We start from the raw sequence: 26307 nt of genomic DNA on the forward strand, positions 1-26307 counted from the left end.
GAAAACTAAACTCAAAATTAGCAGAAGACAAGAAATACACAAAATCAGCAGAGCTGAAGTACATGAAATTGACATGCACAAAAAACATACAAAAGCTCAATGTCACCAGAAGTTGGTTCTTAGAAGGAATAAGATTGATAGAATGCTAGCTGGATTGAGAGAGAGAGACAGAGAGAGAGAGAGAGAGGTTTCAAACAATCAGAAAAGACAATAAGGACTTTACCACTGACTGCAGAGAAATTAAAAAAAAAAAATACTGAGGTTGGGGGAGGAGTGAAGAAAGATGGTTGAATAGAAGGCTCCATTGATGGTGCCCCCAGCAAGGATGCTAATTTAATAACTATCTAGACAAAAGGCCACCTTCATGAGAACCAAAAATCAGGTGAGAATTCAAAGTATCTGGTTTGATATTTATATAGCTTAAAGAGGCAGAAGAAAACAATCTTAAATTACAAACACCACTCTCCCCACCATCCCTGGTAGTGGATGTGCAGTGAGGAGAGAGAATCTGTGCACTTGGGAGATACAGAGAGTGGCAATTGTGACACGCTGCATTGAACTCAATGCTGCTCTGTTATAGCAGAAAGCAAAACCAGACCAAACTCAGCTGATGCCTGTCCATAGAGGAGGTATTTAAACCAGCCCTAGGTTGAGGGGAATCACCCACCCCAACAGTTGGAATTTGAGTTCTGCAAAGCCTCCCCACTTCAGGCTGGAGTGCTATGGGTCCCTAAATAAACATGAAAGACAGCCACGACTACTGCAATTAGTAGGGGAGTCCTAGTGCTGAACTGGGCTCAGAACCAGTAGATGGGTGAGCCACGCAACCCACTGAGACACCAGCCAGAGCTGCCAAAGGAAGTCTGGTGCCACCCTTCACTTAAACACAGGCTGCATATCTTGCAGCTCCCAGAGTCCCCTTCCTTTCACTTGAGGAGAGGAGAGGAAATTGTGGGAAGAACATTGTCTTACATCTTAGATACCAGCTCGGTCGAAGCAGGATAGGGCATTTGTCAGAGACATGACATGCCCTTTCCAGGAACAAGCACCCAGATAACATTTCTAGACATACCTTAGGTCAGAAGGGAGCCTGCTGCCTTGAAGGGAAGAACCCAGTCTTGGCAGGATTTATCACCTGCTAACTGAACAGCCCTTGGGCCCTGAATAGCCAGCAGTAATACCCAGGTACTACACGATGGGTCTTGGGTGAGACTCTGAGACTTGCTGGCTTCAAGTGAGATTCAGTACATTCCTAATTGTGGTGGCTATGGAGAGAGACTTCTGCGTGAGAAAAGTGAAAAGTAAAGGGGACTTTGTCTTTCACAATAGTTACAAGCTCTGTCAGAGTGGGATAGAGCACCTGGCAGGCTTTGGGGGTCCCCAATTACAGGATTTGGCTTTTAAATGATATTTCTGGACCTGCCCTATGCCAGATGGGAGCCCACTGCTCTGAAGGGTGACTCCAAGGCAAGGCAGCATTCTTCCCAAGTTGACTTAAGAAAGTCCTTGTGCCTTAAAGAAACATTGGCAATAACCTGGCAGTACTCCCCATGGGCCTGTAGTGGCTACAGTGTGAAGCAACTCTGCCTGTAAAAAGGGGAGGGAAGAGCAGTAAGGACTTCACTTCATGGACTGAGTCCCAGCTCAGTAATAGTACAATAAAACAAAACAAAACAAAACAAAACAAAACAAAACAAAAACAGGTAAGCTTCAAAGATCTTTGACCCCAGTCCCGGACTCCCAGTGGCACCTCTCTACTTGCCTGGGACCTGGGGAAATTTATGCCCTGAAGAAAAAGAAACAAGCCTGACTGCCACCTACTGATTAGAATTGAAACATTTCTTAAAACACAATATACCAAAACCTATGATACAGGGAAAGCAGTAATAAGAGGAAAATTTGTAGCTATAAATGAGATCAAAAAATGAGAAAAATTTCAAATGAATAACGTAATGATGCATCTTGTAGAACTAGAAAAGCAAGAGCAAACCAAATCAAAAATTAGTAGAAAAAAATAATAAATATCAAAGCATAAATAAAATTGAAATGGAAAGTAATACAAAACATTAGCAAAACTAAATGTTGGCTTTTTGAAAAGTTAAATAAAATTAACAAACTTTTAGCACAACTAATAAAAAAAGAGAAGACACAAACATATAAAATCAGAGATGAGAAAGAAGACATTATAATTCATACTGCAGATATTCAAAGGATCATTAGGTGACTACTATGAAATACTACATGCCAATAAATTGGAAAATCTAGAAGAAATAAACAAATTCCTAGATACATATAACCTACCAATATTGAACCGTGAATAAATACAAAATCTGAACAGACCAACAATAAGAAATTAGATTGAAGCCATAAAAAAATAAAATAGTCTGCCAGCAGAGAAAAACCTGGGACCCGATGGCTTCACTGCTGAATTCTACCAAATATTTAGAGAAGAACTAATACCTATGTCACCCAAATTATGCAAAATACAGAGGAGGAGGGAACAGTTCCAAACTCATTCTACAAGGCCAATATTACCCTGATAGCAAAACCAAAGACATATTAAAAAAGGAAAACTATGGGTCAATATCATTGATAAATATTTACATAAAAATAATCAATAAAATACTAGCAAATAAAATTTGACAACACGTCAAAAACATCATTCATCATAATCAAGTGGTATTCATCCCAGGGATACAAAGGTGGTTCAACATGGGCAAATCAATTAATGTGATACATCATACCAACAGAATGAAGGGAAAAATCTATATGATAGTTCCAGTTTATGCTGTAAAAACATTTGATAAAAGTAAACATCCCTTCATGATAAAAGACCTTTAAAAACCTGGAAATGAAAGAAACAAAATGCAACAGAATTAAAACTTCTTGGTAATACTCCACAAACACGGGCAACCAAAGTAAAAATGGACAAACGGGATCACATCAAGTTAAAAAGCTCTGCACAGCAAAGGATACAACCAACAAAGTGGAGACAACACATGGAATGGGAAAAAATATTTACAAAGTAGCTATCTGAAAAGGAATTAATAACCAGAATATATGAGGAGCTCAAACAGCTCTATAGGAAAAAAAAATCAAATAATCCGATCAAAGTACAAGGAAAATATTTGAACATACAACTTCTCAAAAGAAGAAAAACAAACGGCATGCAATAACAAATTCTGCTGAAGATGTGTTGGAAAGGGAACCTCATTCACTGTTGCAGGAAATGTAAATTAGTATGACCACTATGGAGAACAATTTGGAGGTTCCTCAAAAATCTAAAAATAGAGTTAATAGAGTTATCACATGATCCAGCAATCCCACTGCTGGGTATATATCCAAAAAAAGAAAAAGAAATCACTATGTTGAAGAGATATCTGCACTATCATGTTTACTGCAGCACTATTCATAGTAGCCAAGATTTGGAAACAATCTAAGTTTCTATAAACAGATGACTAAAGAAAATTTGGCACTTATAAACAATGGAGTACTATTCACCTAGAAAAAAATGAGATCCTGTCAATGGCAACAACATGGATAGAATATGAGGTCATTATGTTTAATGAAATAAGCCAGACACAGAAAGACAAGTATGATGTGTTCTCACTTATTTGTCGGAGCTAAAAATTCAAACAATTGAAGCCATGGATATCGAGAATACAAAGATGGTTACCAGAGACTAGAAATAGTAATCCATGGGCTGTGATGGAAGGGAGGAGTGTTGATGGGTAAAAAACATAGTTGTAAAGAAAAAATTGGTTACTGTAGCCTTGTAGTATAGTTTGAAGTCAGGTAGCGTGATGCCTCCAGCTTTGTTCTTTTGACTTAGCATTGTCTTGGAGATGCGGGCTCCTTTTTGGTTCCATATGAACTTTAAAGCAGTTTTTTCCAATTCTGTGAAGAAACTCATTGGTAGCTTGATGGGGATGGCATTGAATCTATAAATTACCTTGGGCAGTATGGCCATTTTCACGATATTGATTCTTCCTATCCATGAGCATGGTACGTTCTTCCATTTGTTTATGTCCTCTTTTATTTCACTGAGCAGTGGTTTGTAGTTCTCCTTGAAGAGGTCCTTTACCAAAACAGAGATATAGACCAATGGAACAGAACAGAGCCCTCAGAAATCATACCACACATCTACAGCCATCTGATCTTTGATAAACCTGAGAAAAATAAGAAATGGGGAAAGGATTCCCTATTTAATAAATGGTGCTGGGAAAATTGGCTAGCCATAAGTAGAAAGCTGAAACTGGATCCTTTCCTTACTCCTTATACGAAAATCAATTCAAGATGGATTAGAGACTTAAATGTTACACCTAATACCATAAAAACCCTAGAAGAAAACCTAGGTAATACCATTCAGGACATAGCATGGGCAAGGACTTCATGTCTAAAACACCAAAAGCAACGGCAACAAAAGCCAAAACTGACAAATAGGATCTAATTAAACTAAAGAGCTTCTGCACAGCAAAAGAAACTACCATCAGAGTGAACAGGCAACCTACAGAACGGGAGAAAATTTTTGCAAACTACTCATCTGACAAAGGGCTAATATCCAGAACCTACAAAGAACTCAATCAAATTTACAAGAAAAAAACAAACAACCCCATCAAAAAGTGGGCAAAGGATATGAACAGACATTTCTCAAAAGAGGACATTCATACAGCCAACAGACACATGAAAAAATGCTCATCATCACTGGCCATCAGAGAAATGCAAATCAAAACCACAATGAGATACCATCTCACACCAGTTAGAATGGCAATCATTAAAAAGTCAGGAAACAACAGGTGCTGGAGAGGATGTGGAGAAATAGGAACACTTTTACACTGTTGGTGGGATTGTAAACTAGTTCAGCCATTATGGAAAACAGTATGGCAATTCCTCAAGGATCTAGAACTAGATGTACCATATGACCCAGCCATCCCATTACTGGGGATATACCCAAAGGATTATAAATCATGCTGCTATAAAGACACATGCACACGTATGTTTATTGCGGCACTATTCACAATAGCAAAGACTTGGAATCAACCCAAATGTCCATCAGTGACAGACTGGATTAAGAAAATGTGGCACATACACAGCATGGAATACTATGCAGCCATAAAAAAGGATGAGTTTGTGTCCTTTGTAGGGACATGGATGCAGCTGGAAACCATCATTCTTAGCAAACTATCACAAGAACAGAAAACCAAACACCGCATGTTCTCACTCATAGGTGGGAACTGAACAATGAGATCACTTGGACTCGGGAAGGGGAACATCACACACCGGGGCCTATCATGGGGATGGGGGAGGGGGGAGGGATTGCATTGGGAGTTATACCTGATGTAAATGATGAGTTGATGGGTGCTGACGAGTTGATGGGTGCAGCACACCAACATGGCACAAGTATACATATGTAACAAACCTGCACGTTATGCACATGTACCCTAGAACTTAAAGTATAATTAAAAAAAAAAGAAAAAATTCGACCTAGTCTTTGCTAGAACTAAATGATGACTATAATAATAAATAATTTAATTGTTCATTTTAAAATGAGTATAAGTATATAATTTGATTGGATAAATGGTTGAGGTGATGCATACCTATTTACCCCAATGTTAATATCATGCATTGCATGTTTGTATCAAGATATCTCATGTAACCCATAAATGTATATACCTACAAAAATTAAAAAATATTAAAAGTAATACAAAAAAAAACCTTCAAGGGGTATTGTGGAAACCTCTATACAAACAAATTAGAAAACCTATAAGAAATCAGTAAATGTACAACCTCCCAATATTGATCCAGGAAGAAGTTTAAAACCTGAGCAGTAATAATAAGTTCTCAAATTGATGCAGTAATAAAAAGCTTACCAACCAGAAGCAGCCCTGGACCAGATAGATTAACAGCCAAATTCTATCAGATGTATAAATAAGACTTGTTAGCATTCCTATTAAAACTATTCCAAAAAAAATTAGGATAAGGGTTTTCTCCTTAACTCATTCAATGAGGCCAGTTTCTTTCTGATACCAAAACCTGGCAGACACACACACACACAAAGAAAACTTCTGGGCAATATTCTTGCTGAACACAGAAGCAAAAATTCTCAACAAAGCCCTACCAAACCACATCCAGCAGCACACAAAAAAGCTAATCCACCACAGTCAAGTAGGCTTTGTCTCTGAGATTCAAGGCTGATTCAACATATGCAGATCAGTAAGTCACATACACAGAATTAAAAACAAACAAACAAACAAAAACAAACACCTATCTCAAAAGATGCAAAAAAGGCTTTTGATAAAATTAAACATTCCCTCATGTCCTTCAATAAACTAGGTATTGAAAGACCATGTCTCAAAATAATAAGAACCATCTATGACAAACCCACAGCCAATATTGTACTGAATGGGTAAAAGCTGGAAGCATTCTCCTTGAAAATCAGAACAAGACAAGGATGCCCACTCTCACCATTCCTATTGAATATAGTACTGGAACTTCTGGTCAGAGCAATCAGGCAAGAGAAATAGATAAAAATCATCCAAATAGAAAGACAGGAAGTCAAGCTATCTCTATATGTACATAGATATAATTTTATATGTAAAAATTTCAGTAGTCTGTGCTCATAAACACCTAGATCTGTAAACAATTTCAGCAAAGTTTCAGGCTACAAAATAAACCTACAAAATTCAGTATCATTTCTGTACACCAACAACATCCAAGCTGAGTGTCAAATAAAAAAATAAATCTTATTTTACATTATCCAAAAAATAAAATAAAATAAACCCTAAGAATACAGCCTACCAGGGAGGCGAAGAATGTCAACATGAGAATTACAAAATACTGTTGAAAGAAATCATACATGACACAAACAAGCGGAAAATCATTTCATGTTCATGCATAGGAAAAATACTGTTAAAATGGCCATATTGCCTGATGCAATTTACACATTCAATGTTATTTCTGTCAAACTACCAATGGCATTTTTCACAGAAGAAGAAGATAACTACTCTAAAATTCATATGGAACCAAAAGAGAGACCACATAGTCAATATAATCTTAAGCAAAAGAAACAAAACTGGAGGCATCACATTATCTGGCTTAAAACTATACTACTAGGCTAAAGTAAACAAAACAGCATGGTACTGGTACAAGAACAGACACATAGACCAATGGAATAGAATAGACATTCCAGAGATAATGCTACACACCTGAAAGCATCTGACTTTTGACAAAGTCAACAAAAATGAGAAATGGGGAAAGGACTACCAATTCAATAAATGGTTCAGGAGTAACTGGCTAGCCATATGCAGAAGACTGAAATTGGACCCCTTCCTTATACCATATAAAAATTAACTCAAGATGGATTGCAGACTTAAATTTAACATTTAAAACTATATAAACCATGAACAATGACCTAGGAAAATCATTCTAGACATAAGCCCTGGCAAAAATTTTATGATGAAGGCTCCAAAAGCAATTGCAACAAAAACAAAAATTGACAATTGGAATCTAATTAAAATAAAGAGCTTCTGCACAGCAAGAGAAACTATCATCAGAGTAACCAGACAACCTAGAAAATGGGAGAAATTATTTGCGAAGTATGCTTTGGACAAAGATCTAATATGAAGAATCTATTAAGAAATTTAAACAAATTGACAAGCAAAAAACAGACAACCCCACTAAAAAGTGGGCAAAATACATGAACAAACATTTTCAAAAGAGGACTTACACATGGCCAACAAGCATATGAAAAAATGCCCAACATCATTAATCATTAGAGGAATACAAATCAAAGCCAAAATGAAATACTATCTCACAACAGTCAGAATGGCTATTATTAAAAAGTCAATAAATAAAAGATGCTAATAAGGTTGCGGAAGAAAGGGAAGGCTTATACACCACTGGAGGAAATGTGAATTAGTTCAGCCACTGTGGAAATTAGTTTGGAGATACCTCAAAGACCTAAAAACAGAACTACCATTCTACCTAGAAAACCCATTACTGAGCATATACCCAAAGGAATATATATCATTCTACCATAAAGACACATACATGCATATGTTCACTACAGCACTATTCACCATGGCAAACACATGGAATCAACCTAAATGCCCATAACAGTACACTGGATAAAGGAAACATGGTACATAGACATAATGGTATATGTAGCCATGGAAAAATGAGATAATTTCCTTTGGAGTAACATGGAACAGAATATATGGAGTAATATAGGAATAGAAAATTAAATTATGCATGTTCTCACTTATAAGTGGGAACTAAACATTGAGCACAAATGAACACAAAAAGGGAAACAATAGACACCAGGGCCTACTTGAGGGTTCAGGGTAGGAGGATGGTGAGGACTGAAAAACTATCATATATTGGGTAATATGCTTATTAGCTGGGTGACAAAACAATCTGTATACCAAACCCCCATGACACATAATTTACCTATATAAAAAACCTGCACATGTACCCTGAATCTAAAATAAAAGTTAAAAACATGTGTATGGTTATATTTAAGATGTTTGTTATATATTAATGAATTTGCCAAAGTGTGTTACCAATCCCCACACCAATGATCACTGTTCCATCTCAGACTCTTGTATGGGATTTTCAATTTTTTGAACTATTCTAATCCTGTCAAGTCAACTCACAAAACAGTAAATATTGGTTACATGTATGCTAAGTCATGAGAATATGGATAGAAATAACAAAATGCTTATTCTAATAGGAAAACAAAGGTAGTAGGCTTGCCTCTTCTTGGCTCCTCAGCGTCTTCCATTGATCTAACCCTTAGCTGTATTAAAACATTGAATAATTTTTTCTCTTATCTTATGAATTCAATTTTTCAGTGAATAAAACATAACTTATTATGCCTGTAAAACAGAAAACCCTTATGTTTATCAGTAGTTTGCTCCATTTTGATGCTGAGTACTTATTCCATAGTAAAGGATTAACACAGTTTCTTTATCCTTTCACCAGCTGATGGACTTTGGGTTGTTTCTAGTTTGGGTTTATTATGAATAAAGCTGATATCAATATTTGTGCACAAATCTTTGCTGGTGTATCTCAAAAAGATTATGCTAAGTGAAACAATTCAGACATAAAAGACTATGTATTGTCTAATTTTATTTATATGTTATGGAAGACACAAAGTATAGTGACAGATATCTGATCAGTGACAAAGGAACACAAAGAAATTTTATGAGTGATAGAAATACTCTATATATTGATTTTGGTGGTTGCTACATGCCTATGTTCATTTGCCAAAACTCATCAAATTGTGCACTTAAAGTTGGTTAAAAAATTATGTAATTTTACCTTAATAAAACTGACCAAAAAAACAGACAAAAACTAATTGGCAAAGATAGTACAGTATTAACCTATCAACTGCCCCATAATTTGCAAAACTGGCTCTCGCACTGATGTTAGTTTATTCTATTATACAGAGAAGTGTTAGTTCCTCCTCTTCATTGTCTTAATACCTACTTCCCTTTCAGGGTTTTATTTTGTCAACTGTGAATGGAAAATAACGTGGTTGCTGAGCCATACATTTCTTTATGTCCTTTAACTACAGAAAGATGCAGCTGAAGCTTTCAAAATAGTGTTTATAATGACTACATTCTAAATCAAGGATGATTCTAATTCCCAGTCTCCATCTGGCGGGACTGAAGGGGATGCTTTTATTTCTTCAGTTGCAGAGTGTTTATGGCTGTATCCACAGTGCTTATCATAGTAGGCATTCCACAAATATTTATTGACTAAAGAAAATACTGTTAAAATGTTCATTCTGTTTTAAAGTATACTATTGGGAAAAAAATGGATCTGATGAGAAAGCCTCCTTAACTATAATATAATCTATAATCACAGACTACCAGCCTCTTTAGAAATAAGAGTACATGGTGCAGTGCTCCATACAAATATTTCCACTAGGACAAAGCCACTCTTTCCCACTTGTTGGTGGCTGCTAAAGACTCACAGCTTATGATTCCCCTCTGGAACTTGCCTTTGACCTAACGAAGCAACCCTGCCCAAAGCTGTACATCTTCTTTTGCAACAGTCTACACTGAATGCCTGGTCAGTGTGAAGGGACAAAGACCTGACCCCCCTGCCTCAATTCAGGACAATTCTGAAGGACAACTCCAGGTTCAGAGGTCCCTGTGGGATAGCCTGATTGCAACTACATCAAGGTTTAAATTTTCTCTCTGCTCTTTCTTCTTCTCTCATTCACCTAAAGATGCCACTCTTGAGGCCATTCTCCAATAAACCTACATTATACAACTATTTGTTTCCCTGAGAAACCTGACCTATAGTCTCAATTACGGGATTTTGGAGCTGGATTATTCACTGGTTAGCTAGATGGGATGACCTCATTTCTGGTAGTAGTTGGAGTACTAATAGTCACTAGCATGATATAGCAGTGCAATTATTAAAATATTCATTGGTGGTAAACTGGAATGGAATAGGGGATAGAAAAGAATGTAATAGTATACACAATATCTGAGGCCTTTACAAGGTTTTAGGAGAGTGGTAATTATAAGGGGTAGGAAATTTGATGATTTTGTGGTTATTAATGATGCACTGGAGAAAAACAAGGAAAGGCTGAGTGTAACAAATTCCCAATTTAAGGCAGAATAGAAAAATCTGAGGGATTCTTTTTTATAAAGAACCTCTCATCTTCTGCAGCTGAAGGGCAGAAAAAGATGAGGCTATGGCTCAGAAATTATTTATAAGGGTAGAGTAGCTCAAGAAGCTTGAATGCTTGGATGTGAGGGTGATCTGGCTGTGACATCTGTCACCCCATTGATTGCCAGGGTTGATCCAGTTGATATGGCTGGCTAGGCGGGTGTCTCCTTCCTGCCTCACCACTCCATGTACATCCCTCCTGAAGCTGCGTGCTTGGTCAAAGAGGACAACCATCCCTGATAAAGGAGGACCGGTCTTCGGTCAAGGGTATACGAGTAGCTGCACTCCCCTGCTAGAGCCTCCAAATAAGCTCTCAAGAAGCCTGAATGTTTAATCCTGATTATGTTAGACAGAACCATCACAGAGAAGAAAAAAAACTCTGAATCTTGGGATGGGGCCATCTGTGTCAATATATCTGCAATTCTTGATTCCCCAGGTTCCCTTGAACCCAATGAGTTGGCCCAGTGGCTCACTGTTCTCTGTCAAAATAGCATTCACTCTTTGCTTGAAGAAGGTGCACAGGTTTTTGCTTTGTACAACAATTTAGAGTCACAATTAATCTCCACCCACCTTCTGGCCAAGAGAAAAATAACTGAGGTGAAGTAATAACATAACTTGGCTAGGGAAAGTACTGGGCTGGCAAAGGAGAGAAAGGGAGTGTATGCTGAATGGACGGGAGATACTAAAAAAAAAAGGGTATAAACAGGGCTAGACCCTGGAGATGATGACTCAAAGGGAGGCAAAATGTAGTTGGAAGGGGTGAGTTTATCAATATGGAATAGATGTCTTAGGATTAAGGATTTAAAAACCTAGCAAAGGTAAGAAAGTGCAAAAAGTCCCTACTCGAAGTGAAGAAGAGTAATGCAAAAAGTGCCTACTCTAAGTGAAAAATAAATACCATGGTAGAAGGAAGAAGGAATCCAAAAGTTCAGATAGTTAGACATGCTAGAGCAGATTTACTATATAAGGCCAGAAAAACCAACAGCTCATCACAGGCTGCAGACAGGTCCAGATGAAAATCCATTTAACAAAGGAATATGGAATACACTGGTAACAAAGGAACTGGCAATGTTGAGAAACCAGTGTGTGGCTGTGTTACTTTTATATTGCTGTGTACCAAGATACCACAAATTTATTGCTTAAAACAACATACAATTATTATACTACAATTTTCATGGTCAGGAGTCAAGGTATAGCTTAACTGAATCCTCTGTTTCAAGATCTCTCAAAAGGCTACAGTCAAGGTGCCAGCCATCCTGCATTCCCTTCTGGGGCTCAGGGTTCTCTTTCCAAGCTTCCATGGTTGTTGCAGAATCTATTTCATTGTGGAACTGAGAACCCTGGCTTCTTACTGGATATTTACTGGAAATTGTCCTCAGGTCATAGAGGCTGGCCACAGTAACATCATGCGGCTGGCCCTATCCATAGGCATTTCACAACATGCCTTTTTGCTTCTCTAAGTCTAGAAGGAGAAACTTTCATTCCAGTCTACTAAGACAGAGAATATATAATGTTATATATACAGAGTACGTATAATACTGTATATATACAGAGTATGTATAATGCTATATATACTCTGTATATATACAGTATGTATTGTATAATGTGTTGTAATCAAGGAATAACATCCCATGACCTCTGCTATATTCTGTTGGCTAGAAGCAAGTGAAAGGTTTTTCCCACACTCAAGAGGAGGGGATTATACGGTGGCATGTGAGATACTGAGTGTTATCCTAGGATTTATACGCTGGCTGTACTCTCTAGGTCAGGGTTGAGAGTAGGAGATGGTGTTACAGATTTATTTTCCCTGACAGCAAAGAGGACAAGAGGATTCAAAAAATAAATAGAGACCAGGTGGCAGTAATTAAATGGTAGAAGCCCAGTATATACAATGATCATAAAGTGCATCAAGACCAGAGTAGATCAGGTTGCCAAAGGATTCTGATCCACAAAGAGCTTTAAGGACGACTAATAGAATACAGTGTCTCTGAGGGCAAGATAAATGGATAGTAAACAAAGGTATTGCTTAATTTATACAACCAAGATAAATCAAGAATAGGTGATGAAGAAACTGAAGGTAGGTGATCCAGTGAAAAATTATGGTCTCTTGCCCACATTCTGGATGATAGTCAATTCACCCAAGTTCTGGATGATAGTCAGTTCTCAGACCCAGAACTCACTGATTGAAAACTAGGCCAGGTTCCCATAGAGAAAGACCCTGCCAACACCATGGTAAGGATATAAGGTGAATAGTACCACAGTATTTCTCCAAAAGAACCTATAACCATCCACTTCTGTAATTGTACATTGTGGAAAGGATAATACCACATATTTTGAGACGTGGAGTCCAAGCCGGCATTGATTCTCAGAGACCTTAAATGTCATTAGCCGCCCCCCCCTTTAAAGTTGGTACTTATAGGGAGCAAATAATAAGTGGAGTTATGGAGCATATAGAGATCACTGGGTCTACAGATGTACCTCATGGTAATTATTCTAGTTACTGAATGTATAATTGGAATGTACATACTTGGGAGCTTACAGAGACCCCACTTTGGGTTTTGGCTTGAAGGTAAGAGGTATCATTCTGCAGAAAACTGAGCGACAATCACCGAAACACTCAACACCACAATCCATTCACTGCTGGCCAACATAGCAAATCTAAAATAATACTGCATCCCAGAAAAAATGGCAGAAATTAGTACCTGATTAAAAGACTTCAGGGAAACAGAGACAGTCATCCATCATTATATTTCCATCTGTTTTTGGATCCTACAAAAATAAATGTACCCTGGCAGATGAAATTGGACTATTAAAAACTCAACCAAATAATATCCTCAATCACACCTTTTGTGCTGATGTAATAGCTTTGCCAGATCAGATAATTATGCCCTCGGGTAAACGGTGTTTGGCCAATGATGCAGCTAATCTGCATGGGCAAGTGGCCTCAAACTGTATGGCACCCCCAGTTCTTGCACTGGCAGTTTTCCCTCAGCTCACCCCTATGGCCACATAATTGAGGCTAAGGAAAGCCAACCTTGGTTTACAGTAGGCTCTGCTCGGTATGTGGGTACAGCCCCCAGGTGGACTGTGACGACATTACAGCTTCACACAGGGATGCCCCCCTAAGATAGCAGAGAAAGAAAATCCTCTAAATCCTTAGAGCTAAAGCCAATGCACCTGTTCATCCATTTCATGTGAAAAGAGAAGGAGTCTAGAATAATTATATTTAAAAAATCATTGTTTGGCTTATTGCTCCAAGACTTAGAATAAAAAAGACTGGAGGATCACAGACAAGGAAGTCTAAGGAAGAGGCATGTGAATGGACTTAGGGTAGTGTGCACACTGTGAAGACATCTGGATTACATACTAATGCTCTCCAAGAACCATCGACCATGCGAAAGGCACTAAACAAACAAATAGAATTACTTGGTCAGCTGACATTAACCAGTTTCTTTTATTGGCTACCTCAGCTGGCATAAAAAGCACGTAGGTGAAGTAGCCATGTTGATAGATACAAATAAAGGCTATGCATGGGCCTAATGGCAGGAATGCTCATTCATCAAGTCTGATATAGCTATTAACACCATCCACTGTTCCATATGCTATCATAGGAGATCAAAACTAATGCTCTAATATGGCAATATTAATTAGACCCACCAGCAACTTGACGGTGGCATATTGACCGAGATCAACGTGTATTTTGGATATAACTTTCCCGCTTGCAGGATCTCAGGCAGCACAATTATTCAAGGAATATAGAATGTTTAGCCCACTGATATGGGGTTCTGTACAACATGATCTTGGATCAAATGATCTACTTTATATCAAAAGAGATACAGTATTTGCACATGACATTTGGGTCCACTGTCTTTATCACATACAGCAATACCCAGAAGTGATCAGTCTGATAGAGCAATGGAATGACTTTTTAAAGATACAGCTGAGGCTATAGCTTAGAGATAATGCTCTAAAACATTGATCATCATCACCAATAGATAGAACTCAATGGGTGACAATAGGAATGCTTGTTTATAATTAATTCCTGTGACCTATTTAGGAAATATGTGTGTCCTATCCCCGTAACTTCTTTAGACTCAGTGGTTCTAGACATGTTGGTTCCCAGAGAAGGAACGCTTTTAAAAGTGCAATAGTAAGCTGTGTTTTTGCTTCTTCTTTATCCAATTTTGATGTAAATGGACAAGTAGAGTAGCTAAAAGGTTTCAGCTTAAGAATCTTGCCAGGTGCGGTGGCTCATGCCTGCAATCCCAGCACTTTAGGAGACTGAGGCAAGAAGATTGCTTGAGCCCAGGAGTTTGGGACCAGCTTGAGCAACACAGAGAAAACCCATCTCTACAAAAAGTTAAAAATTAGCCAGGCATGGTGGCACATGCCTGTAGTCCCAGCTACTAAGGAGGCTGAGTTGGGAGAGTCATTTCAGACTGGGAGGTCAATACTGCAATGAACTGTGATTGCACCACTGTGCACTGCAGCCTGGGAAACAGATCAAGACTCTGTCTCAAAAAATAAAAATAAATAAAATTCTGTGAACAAAGACTCAAGTCTCAGTTAAAAAAAAAAAAAAAAAAAAAAAAGTAAGAGAAAAAAAACAAAACCCGCAATAAAAAAAAAAAAAAAAAAAAAAATCTGCATCGCTGCATCAGAACTCCAGGAAAGTCATCTGGTCTAGAAGAGGTGATTCACGTAAGGAAATCTAGAATGGGTATTGGAGGAGGGAGATAATAAAAGCGATTTTACCTCTGAGACTAATTATGGCAACAGGGGCTATCTATGGTCATTCGGCATTTTAAGCAAATTGGAAACGTGAAAAGGCTCGGTAAGTGGGTGCCTTGTGAGCTGGGTGAAAAAAAAAAAATCGTCTTTTTGAAGTGTTGTCTTCTCTTACTCTACCCAACAACAATGAACCAATTTTTCGATTGGATTGCGACATGCGATGAAAAGTGGATTTTATATGACAACCAGCGGTGACCAGCTCAGTAGTTGGACTGAGAAGAAGCTCCAACGCACTTCCCAAAGCCAAACTTACCAAAAAATAAAAATAAAAATAAAAATTAAAAAATAAAAAAAATTGTTATGGTCACTGGTGGTCTGATCCACTACAGCTTTCTGAATCCCAGCAAAACTATTACATCTGAGAAGTATGCTCAGCAAATCAATGAGATGCACGGGAAACTGCAACACCTGCAGCTGGCATTGGTTAACAGAAAGTGCCCAATTCTTCTCCACAACACCTGATTGCACATCACACAATCAATGCTTCAAAAGTTGAACAAATTGGGTTACGACGTTTTGCCTCATCCGCCATATTTACCTGACCTCTGACCAATGGACTACCACTTCTTCAAGCATCTCAACAACTTTTTGAAGAAAAATGCTTCCACAACCAGGATGCAGAAAATGCTTTCCAAGAGTTTGGTGAATCCCAAAGCATAGATTTTTACACCACAGGAATAAGCAAATGTATTTCTTATTGACAAAAATGTGTTGATTGTAATGGTTCTTATTTTGATGAATAAAGATGTATTGGAGAATAGTTATAATGATTTAAAATTCACGGTCCAAAACCGCAATTACTTTTGCAACAACCTAATATATACATTATATTGATTCTGCCTCTCTGGAGATCCTTCATTAATACTATGTGTATATGTACTACACACACACTATATATATATTATATATCTTTATATATTATATATACATATATGTTATATATATCATATATGCATGTTATAGATACACATGTAACATGTATATATAAAATATATATATATGCACACATATAGCACAGGTTGATTATCCCTTATCTGGCATCAAAAGTGTTTTGGAATTCATATTTGGGTTTTGGAATTTTGTATACACATAATGAGTTATTGTGGGGATGGGACCCAAGTCTCAATGCAAAATTCATTTATGTTTCACATACACCTTATTAATTTATACCCTGAAGATAATTTTAGACCATAATTTTAATAATTTTGTGTATGAATCAAAGTTTCAGCTATGTTTTTGCTCTGACCAATCACATGGGGCCCAGTGTGAAATTTTCCACTGTGGCACCATGTTGGTGCTCAAAATGTTTCGTATTTTAGAGAATTTTGAATTTCAAGTTTTTGAGTTATGGATGCTGAACCTATAGATAGATAGATAGATAGATAGATAGATAGATAGATAGATAGATANTGCTGAACCTATAGATAGATAGATAGATAGATAGATAGATAGATAGATAGATAGATAGATGATAGATATACACATCTATTTGTATGCAAATATGAATATATGTATGTAAATATAAATATATGTTATGTGTGTATGTGTCTATGCATGCATGTGTGTATTTATCAGTTCGCCCTCTATATCCATGGGTTTTACATCATCAGATGGAACTGCAAGGTGAAAATATTTTTAAAATATAATACAAACCAAAACACAAGACAGTAAAACCAGTATTTACATAACACATTGTATTAGGTATAAATAAACTAGAGATGATTTAAAGTGTATGAAAAGATTGCTGGGCATGGTGGCTCACGCCTGTAATTCCAGCACTTTGGGAGGACGAGGCAGGCAGATCACTTGAGGTCAGGAGTTAGAGACCACCCTGGCCAACATGGTGAAAACCCGTCTCTACTAAAAAAAAAAAAAAAAAAAAAAAATTAGCCGGGCATAGTGGTGGGCACCTGTAGCCCTAAGGAGGCTGAGGCAGGAGAATCATTTGAACCCAGGGGGTGGAGGTTGCAGAAGTGAGCCGAGATCGCACCACTGCCCTCCTGGGGGACAGCACCAGACTCTGTCTCCAAAATAATAATAATAATAAATAAAGTATATGGAAGGATGTACATAGGTCATCTGCAAATACTACACCCTTTTATATAAGTGACTTGAACATCTGCAGATTATGGTATCTGTATGGATGCTGGCACCAACCCTTTGGAGATACTAATGGATGACTATACACATCTGAACAAATACTATTTGACTACTTGTGATAAAATACTCAGATCCCAGAAAAGTTATAATATTGTAACACTAAGAAAATAAATAGCAATATCAAATACATCTCAAAACCAAATGACTTAGTAAAATATTATTATCTCTTCTCACTCAAATATTAAGCTTATTCCATCCAAAATTGACAACATTATTTGGTAACTCTAATAATAGCAGCTATGGTTATTTAGTTCCTACTATGTCCCAAGCCTTTGGATAGGCTGCTTTTCATCATATCATGTATCATCATGGAAGTGTCATATCATTTCATCATTAACTATTCCATCATGTATTTCCATCACATATTTCTAGAAGATAATAATCATTTCATTAAGGAATACCACAATACCATTTTCTCTCATAAAAAACAAACGTTTATCATCATAAAATATCATTTGATGTGCAAATTTTCACAAAGGTCATCTTTTTTTCAATGTATTTGTTTGAATGAGGATCCAAATAAGTTTCACATCTTGATATTGGTTCCTGTTATCTCTTAAATCTCATTTAATTAATTATTTATAGAGGCAGGTCTCACTGTGCTGCAGAGTCTGAAGTGTAGTGACATGATTATAGCTCACCGTAACCTTGAACTCCTGACCTCAAGCCATCCTCCTACCTCAGCTTCTCAAGCAGTTGGGACCACGCCCAGATAATTTTTAATGCTTTAATAGAGATATGGTCTCACTATGTGGACCGGGTGTGTCTTGAACTCCTGGCCTCAAGCAATCCTACCACCTCAGCCTGCCAAAGTCATTGGATTACAGGCAAGAGTCACCATGACTGGCTCTTAAATCTCTTTTAATTTATAGTTTCTTCTCCATTCTTTCTCTTCTTTGTATTCAATTTTGAAATTATTTTTGAGGAAACTTGATTGTTATCTGTAGTAAAAATGACTCCTCCCAAAGATATCCAAATTCGAGCTCATGGAAACCTGGAATGCTATCTTATATGAGAATAAAGTGTTTTCGCAGATGTGATTAAGTCAAGGATATTGTAAATAAGAGATTATCCTAGATTATCTGGGTGATATTTCAAGGCAATTTTAAGGGGTTTTTTTTTTTTTTTTTTTTTTTGAGACGGAGTCTCCCCTTGTCGCCCAGGCTGGAGTGGCTCACTGCAAGATCCACCTCCCAGGTTCACGCCATTTATCCTGCCTCTGCCTCCCGAGTTTCTGGGACTACAGGTGCCTGCCACCACGTCCAGCTAATTTTTTTTTAAAATTTTTTTTTTAGTGTACTTTAAGTTCTAGGGTACATGTGCATAACATGCAAGTTTGTTACATATGTATACATGTGCCATGTTGGTGTGCTACACCCATTAACTCGTTATTTACATTAGTTATATCTCTTAATGCTATCCCTCTCCCCTCTCCCCACAATAGGACCCGGTGTGTGATGATCCCCTTCCTCTGTCCAAGTGATCTCATTGTTCAATTCCCACCTATGAGTGAGAACATGCGGTGTTTGGTTTTCTGTCCTTGTAATAGTTTGCTGAGAATGATGGTTTCCAGCTGCATCCATGTCCTTACAAAGGACACAAACTCATCCTTTTTTATGGCTGCATAGTATTCTGTGGTGTATATGTGCCACATTTTCTTAATTCAGTCTGTCACCGATGGATATTTGGGTTGATTCTAAGTCTTTGCTATTGTGAATAGTCCTGCAATAAACATATGTGTGCATGTGTCTTTATAGCAGCATGACTTATAATCCTTTAGGTATATCCCCAGTAGTGGGATGGCTGGGTCAAATGGTATTTCTAGTTCTAGATCCTTGAGGAATCACCACACTGTTTTCCACAATGGTTGAAATAGTTTACAGTCCCACCAACAGTGTAAAAGTGTTCCTGTTTCTCCACATCCTCTCCAGCACCTGTTGTTTCCTGATTTTTTAATGATTGCCATTCTAACTAGTGTGAGATGGTATCTCATTGTGGTTTTGATTTGCATTTCTCTGATGGCCAGTGATGATGAGCATTTTTTCATGTTCCTGTTGGTTGTACGAATGTCTTCTTCTGAGAAGTGTCTATTCATATCCTTTGCCCACTTTTTGATGGGGTTGTTTTTTTCTTGTAAATTTGATTGAGTTCTTTGTAGGTTCTGAATATTAGCCCTTTGTCAGATGAGTGGATTGCCAAAATTTTCTCCTGTTTTGTAGGTTGCCTGTTTACTCTGATGGTAGTTTCTTTTGCTGTGCAGAAGCTCTTTAGTTTAATTAGATCCCATGTGTCAATTTTGGCTTTTGTTGCTGTTGCTTTTGGTGTTTTAGACATGAAGTCCTTGCCCATGCCTATGTCATGAATGGTATTACCTAGGTTTACTTCTAGGGTTTTTATGGTATTAGGTCTAACATTTAAGTCTCTAATCCATCTTGAATTAATTTTCACATAAGGAGTAAGGAAAGGATCCAGTTTCAGCTTTCTACTTATGGCCTGCCGATTTTCCCAGCACCATTTAATAAATAGGGAATCCTTTCCCCATTTCTTATTTTTCTCAGGTTTGTCAAAGATCAGATGGCTGTAGATGTGTGGTATTATTTCTGAGGGCTCTGTTCTGTTCCATTGGTCTATATCTCTGTTTTGGTACCAGTACCATGCTGTTTTGGTTACTGTAGCCTTGTAGTATAGTTTGAAGTCAGGTAGCGTGATGCCTCCAGCTTTGTTCTTTTGGCTTAGGATTGTCTTGGCAATGCAGGCTCTTTTTTGGTTCCGTATGAACTTTAAAGTAGTTTTTTTTTTCCAATTCTGTGAAGAAAGTCATTGGTAGCTTAATGGGGATGGCATTGAATCTATAAAGTACCTTGGGCAGTATGGCCATTTTCACAGTATTGATTCTTCCTATCCATGGGCATGGTATGTTCTTCCATTTGTTTGTGTCCTCTTTTATTTCACTGAGCAGTGGTTTGTAGTTCTCCTTGAAGAGGTCCTTCACATCCATTGTAAGTTGGATTCCTAGGTATTTTATTTTCTTTGAAGCTATTGTGAATGGGAGTTCATTAATGATTTGGCTCTGTTTGTCTGTTACTGGTGTATAAGAATGCTTGTGATTTCTGCACATTGATTTTGTATCCTGAGACTTTGCTGAAGTTGCTTATCAGCTTAAGGAGATTTTGGGCTGAGACTATGGGGTTTTCTAAATATACAATCATGTCATCTGCAAACAGGGACAATTTGACTTCCTCTTTTCCTAACTGAATACGCTTTATTTCTTTCTCTTGCTTGATTGCCCTAGCCAGAACTTCCAACACTATGTTGAATAGGAGTGATGAGAGAGGGCATCCCTGTCCTCTGCCAGTTTTCAAAGGGAATGCTTTCAGATTTTGCCCATTCAGTATGATATAGGCTGTGGGTTTGTCATAAATAGCTCTTATTATTTTGAGATACATTCAATCAATACCAAATTTATTGAGAGACTTTAGCATGAAGGGCTGTTGAATTTTGTCAAAGGCCTTTTCTGCATCTATTGAGATAATCATGTGGTTCTTGTCTTTGGTTCTGTTTATATGCTGGAGTATGTTTATTGATTTGCATATGTTGAACCAGCCTTGCATCCCAGGGATGAAGCCCACTTGATCATGGTGGATAAGCTTTTTGATGTGCTGCTGGATTTGGTTTGCCAGTATTTTATTGAGGATTTTTGCATCAATGTTCATCAGGGATATTGGTCTAAAATTCTCTTTTTTTGTTTTATCTCTGCCAGGCTTTGGTATCAGGATGATGTTGACCTCATAAAATGAGTTAGGGAGGATTCCCTTTTTTCTATTGATTGGAATAGTTTCAGAAGGAATGGCACCAACTCCTTGTACCTCTGGTAGAATTCGGCTGTGAATCCGTCTGGTCCTGGACTTTTTTTGGTTGGTAGGCTATTAATTATTGCCTCAATTTCAGAGCCTGCTATTGGTCTATTCAGGGATTCAACTTCTTCCTGGTTTAGTCTTGGAAGAGTGTAAGTGTCCAGGAAATTATTCATTTCTTCTAGATTTTCTAGTTTATTTGCATAGAGGTGTTTATAGTATTCTCTGATGGTAGTTTGTATTTCTGTGGGGTCGGTGGTGATATCCCGTTTATCATTTTTAATTGCATCTATTTGATTCTTCTCCCTTTTCTTATTAGTCTTGCTAGTGGTCTATCAATTTTGTTGATCTTTTCAAAAAACCAACTCCTGGATTCATTGATTTTTTGGAGGGTTTTTTGTGTCTCTATCTCCTTCAGTTCTGCTCTGATCTTAGTGATTTCTTGCCTTCTGCTAGCTTTGATTGTGTTTACTCTTGCTTCTCCAGTTCTTTTAATTGTGATGTTAGGGTGTCAATTTTAGATCTTTCCTGCTTTCTCTTGTGGGCATTTAGTGCTATAAATTTCCCTCTACACACTGCTTTAAATGTGTCCCAGAGATTCTGGTATGTTATATCTTCGTTCTTGTTGGTTTCAAAGAGCATCTTTATTTCTGCCTTAATTTTGTTATGTACCCAGTAGTCATTCAGGAGCAGGTTGTTCAGTTTCCATGTAGTTGAGTGGTTAGTCCTGAGTTCTAGTTTGATTGCACTGTGGTCTGAGAGACAGTTTGTTATAATTTCTGTTCTTTTACATTTGCTGAGGTGTGCTTTACTTCCAACTATGTGGTCAATTTTGGAATAAGTGTGATGTGGTGCTGAGAAGAATGTACATTCTGTTGATTTGGGGTGGAGAGTTCTGTAGATGTCTATTAGGTCTGCTTGGTGCAGAGTTGAGTTCAATTCCTGGATATCCTTGTTAACTTTCTGTCTTGTTGATCAGTCTAATGTTGACAGTGGGGTGTTAAAGTCTCCCATTATTATTGTATGGGAGTCTAAGTCTCTTTGTTAGTCTCTAAGGACTTGCTTTATGAATCTGGGTGCTCCTGTAATAGGTACATACATATTTAGGATACTTAGCTCTTTCTAATGAATTGATCCCTTTACCATTATGTAATGGCCTTCTCTGTCTCTTTTGATCTTTGATGGTTTAAAGTCTGTTCTATCAGAGACTAGGATTGCAACCCTTGCTTTTTTTTGTTTTCCATTTGCTTAGTAGATCTTCCTCCATCCCTTTATTTTGCGCCTATGTGTGTCTCTGCATGTGAGATGGGTCTCCTGAATACAGCAAACTGATGGGTCTTGACTCTTTATCCAATTTACCAGTCTATGTCTTTTAATTGGACCATTTAGTCCACTCACGTTTAAGGTTAATATTGTTATGTGTGAACTTGATCCTGTCATTATGATATTAGCTGGTTATTTTGCTTGCTAGTTGATGCAGTTTCTTCCTAGCATTGATTGACTTTACATTTTAACATGTTTTTGCAATGGCTGGTACTAGTTGTTCCTTTCCATGTTTAGTGCTTCCTTCGGGATCTCTTGTAGGGCAGGCCTGGTGGTGACAAAATCTCTCAGCATTTGCTTGTCTGTAAAAGATTTTATTTCTCCTTCACTTATGAAACTCAGTTTGGCTGGATATGAAATTCTGGGTTTAAAATTCTTTTCTTTAAGAATGTTGACTATTGGCCCCCACTCTCTTCTGGCTTGGAGAGTTTCTGCCGAGAGATCTGCTGTTAGTCTGATGGGCTTCCCTTTGTGGGTAACCCGACCTTTCTCTCTGGCTGCCCTTAACATTTTTTCCTTCATTTCAACTTTGGTGAATCTGACAATTATGTGTCTTGCAGTTGCTCTTCTCGAGGAGTATCTTTGTGGTGTTCTCTGTATTTCCTGAATTTGAATGTTGGCCTGCCTTACTAGGTTGGGGAAGTTCTCCTGCATGATATCCTGCAGAGTGTTTTCCAACTTGGTTCCATTTTCCCCATCACTTTTAGGCACACCAATCAGATGTAGATCTGGTCTTTTCACATAATCCCATATTTCTTGGAGGCTTTGTTCATTTCTTTTTACTCTTTTTTCTCTACACTTCTCTTCTTGCTTCCTTTCATTCATTTGATCTTCAATCGCTGATGCTCTTTCTTCCAGTTGATCAAGTCAGTTTACTGAAGCTTGTGCATTTGTCACGTAGTTCTCGTGTTATGGTTTTCATCTCTATCAGTTCTTTTAAGGTCTTCTCTGCATTGATTATTCTAGTTATCCATTCGTCCATTCTTGTTTCAAGGTTTTTAGTTTCTTTGCGCTGGTTACATAGTTTCTCCTTTAGCTCTGAGAAGTTTGATCGACTGAAGCTTTCTTCTCTCAACTTGTCAAAGTCATTCTCCATCCAGCTTTGTCCTGTTGCTAGAGATGAGCTGCATTCCTCAGTTGAAAATGCAGAAATCACCCGTCTTCTGTGTTGCTCATGCTGGGAGCTGGAGGCTGGAGCTGTTCCTATTTGGCCATCTTGGGCGTGCCCCGGGACCTTTTTTTGTATTTTTAATAGAGACGGGGTTTCACCATATTAGCCAGGATGGTCTTGATCTCGCGACCTCGTGATCTGCACGCCTCGGCCTCCCAAAGTGCTGGGATTACAGGCGTGAGCCTCCACGCCCGGCCAAGGATCCTTGTAAGTGAGGGGCAGAGGGAAATTTTACAGAAGAGGAGGAGGCAAAGTGACCAGAGAGGCAGAGATTGGAGTGATGCAGCCAGAAGCCAAGCAATGCCAGCAGCCACTAGAAGCTGGAAAAGGAAGTCTTGCCCTGCTGATACCTGGAATTCAGCCTATTGATATTCATTTCAGACTTCCATCCTTCAGAACTGTGAGAGAATAAATTTCTGTTGTTTTAAGCTAACAAGTTTCTGGTAGTTTGTTATAGCAGCCCTAGGAAATGAATAATTTTTTTCTGTAAAATTTCCTGCATTGTGGCTTTTGCTGATTTTGAGCCTTTGATTTTTTAAATATGTTCCTCTGTCTTGTCTATTTTTTGTTTATTCATATTTCTTTTCCAAGATGGTTTTATAAGTGGTTTATATATTTTTATACAGATGCATATTATCTATGGATGTCTTTCTTTTTTAATTTTAGCAGGTATTTTTACTTATTGCTTATATTCATATATTCACTGGGAATTGAAATATAGCTATAATTTCTACATAGGCACTTTACATGTATTATCTTCTGTCTTATTAACAACCTTGCATTTTAGGTAATATATTCAAAAGCAAATAGAATATGGAACTAAATTTTTTTTTTTTTTTTTTTTTTTTTGAGACGGAGTCTCGCTGTGTCACCCAGGCTGGAGTGCAGTGGCGCGATCTCGGCTCACTGCAAGCTCCGCCTCCCGGGTTTACGCCATTCTCCTGCCTCAGCCTCCGAGTAGCTGGGACTACAGGCGCCCGCCACCGCGCCCGGCTAGTTTTTTTTTGTATTTTTAGTAGAGACGGGGTTTCACGGTGTTAGCCAGGATGGTCTCGATCTCCTGACCTCGTGATCCACCCGCCTCGGCCTCCCAAAGTGCTGGGATTACAGGCTTGAGCCACCGCGCCCGGCCGGAACTAAATTTTGAAAGCAGATGATGAAAGTCCAAATTCTGGGTTACATCTATAATGCTGCACTTTTACCAAGAATCTCGGGTGAAACAGAGCTGAGAATTTGGCCCCCACTCTTTTCCTCCGTATCTACCATCCATTGATTTAGATAGAAACTAGGAGTTTCTGTAGGAAAAATATTTCTTATGTAGTTATTGTAGATAAAATGTATATACATATTAGAGATCCTTAGACTTTATTATAGTTTTGTGTTGTTGCTGCTTTCAGTGCATTATTATTATAATTATTATTATTATTATTGAGACAATCTCTCTCTGCCACCCAGACTGGAAGGCAGTGGCATGATCTTGGCTCACTGCAACCTCTGCCTCCCTGGTTCAGGTAATTATCTGTCTCAGCCTCCCGAGTAGCTGGGATTACAGGTGCCTGCCACCACGCCTGGCTCCTTTTTTTTTCTTTTGTATTTGTAGTAGAGACGGGGTTTCACCATCTTGGCCAGGCTGGTCTCGAACTCCTGTCCTTGTGATCTGCCGGCCTCTGTCTCCCAAAGTGCTGGTATTACAGGTGTGAGCCACCACGCCCGGCCTTCAGTACATTCTTGACCCACTTTTGAGACACTGGCTGGCAACCCTTATCCAGACTGTCACACTTGGGACAGTATGCACTCACCCTATTTGCCTCAGGGCTAGATGCCAGACAAGTAGGCACAGCCTGTATGACACTGGGTGTATAAGAAATTATTCAAATTAACCAATCTTTAGGGAGCCTGAAAAACCTAGCTAACCCACCCTTCTTGTCATACATAAGTTGCCCCCTCTGGCTCCACTTGGCTGTCACCCTGTCCCCAGGTGCAATCCCCTATGTGGTCCTGCCCAATAGCCTTCTCTCATTTGGGGACATGTGTAACAAATTTCATCTAGCCCAGTGTCAGTCATATATATATTTTATATATATATATAATTAACCAGGTGTGGTGGAGTGTGCCTGTAGTCCCAGCTACTCGGGAGGGTGAGGTGGGAAGATTGCCTGAGCCCAGGAGGTGGAGGTTGCAGTAAGCTGAGATCCAGCCACTGTACTCCAGCCTGGGTGACAGAGTGAGACCTTGTTTCAAGAAAATAAAAATACGATTCCAGCTTTATATAAAAAAGATAAAGTTAGGTCATTTTGACTTTTTTTTTTTTTTTTTTTTTTT

This window comes from Theropithecus gelada, chromosome X, assembly GCF_003255815.1.
Source record: "Theropithecus gelada isolate Dixy chromosome X, Tgel_1.0, whole genome shotgun sequence".
NCBI classification, from domain to species: domain Eukaryota; kingdom Metazoa; phylum Chordata; class Mammalia; order Primates; family Cercopithecidae; genus Theropithecus; species Theropithecus gelada.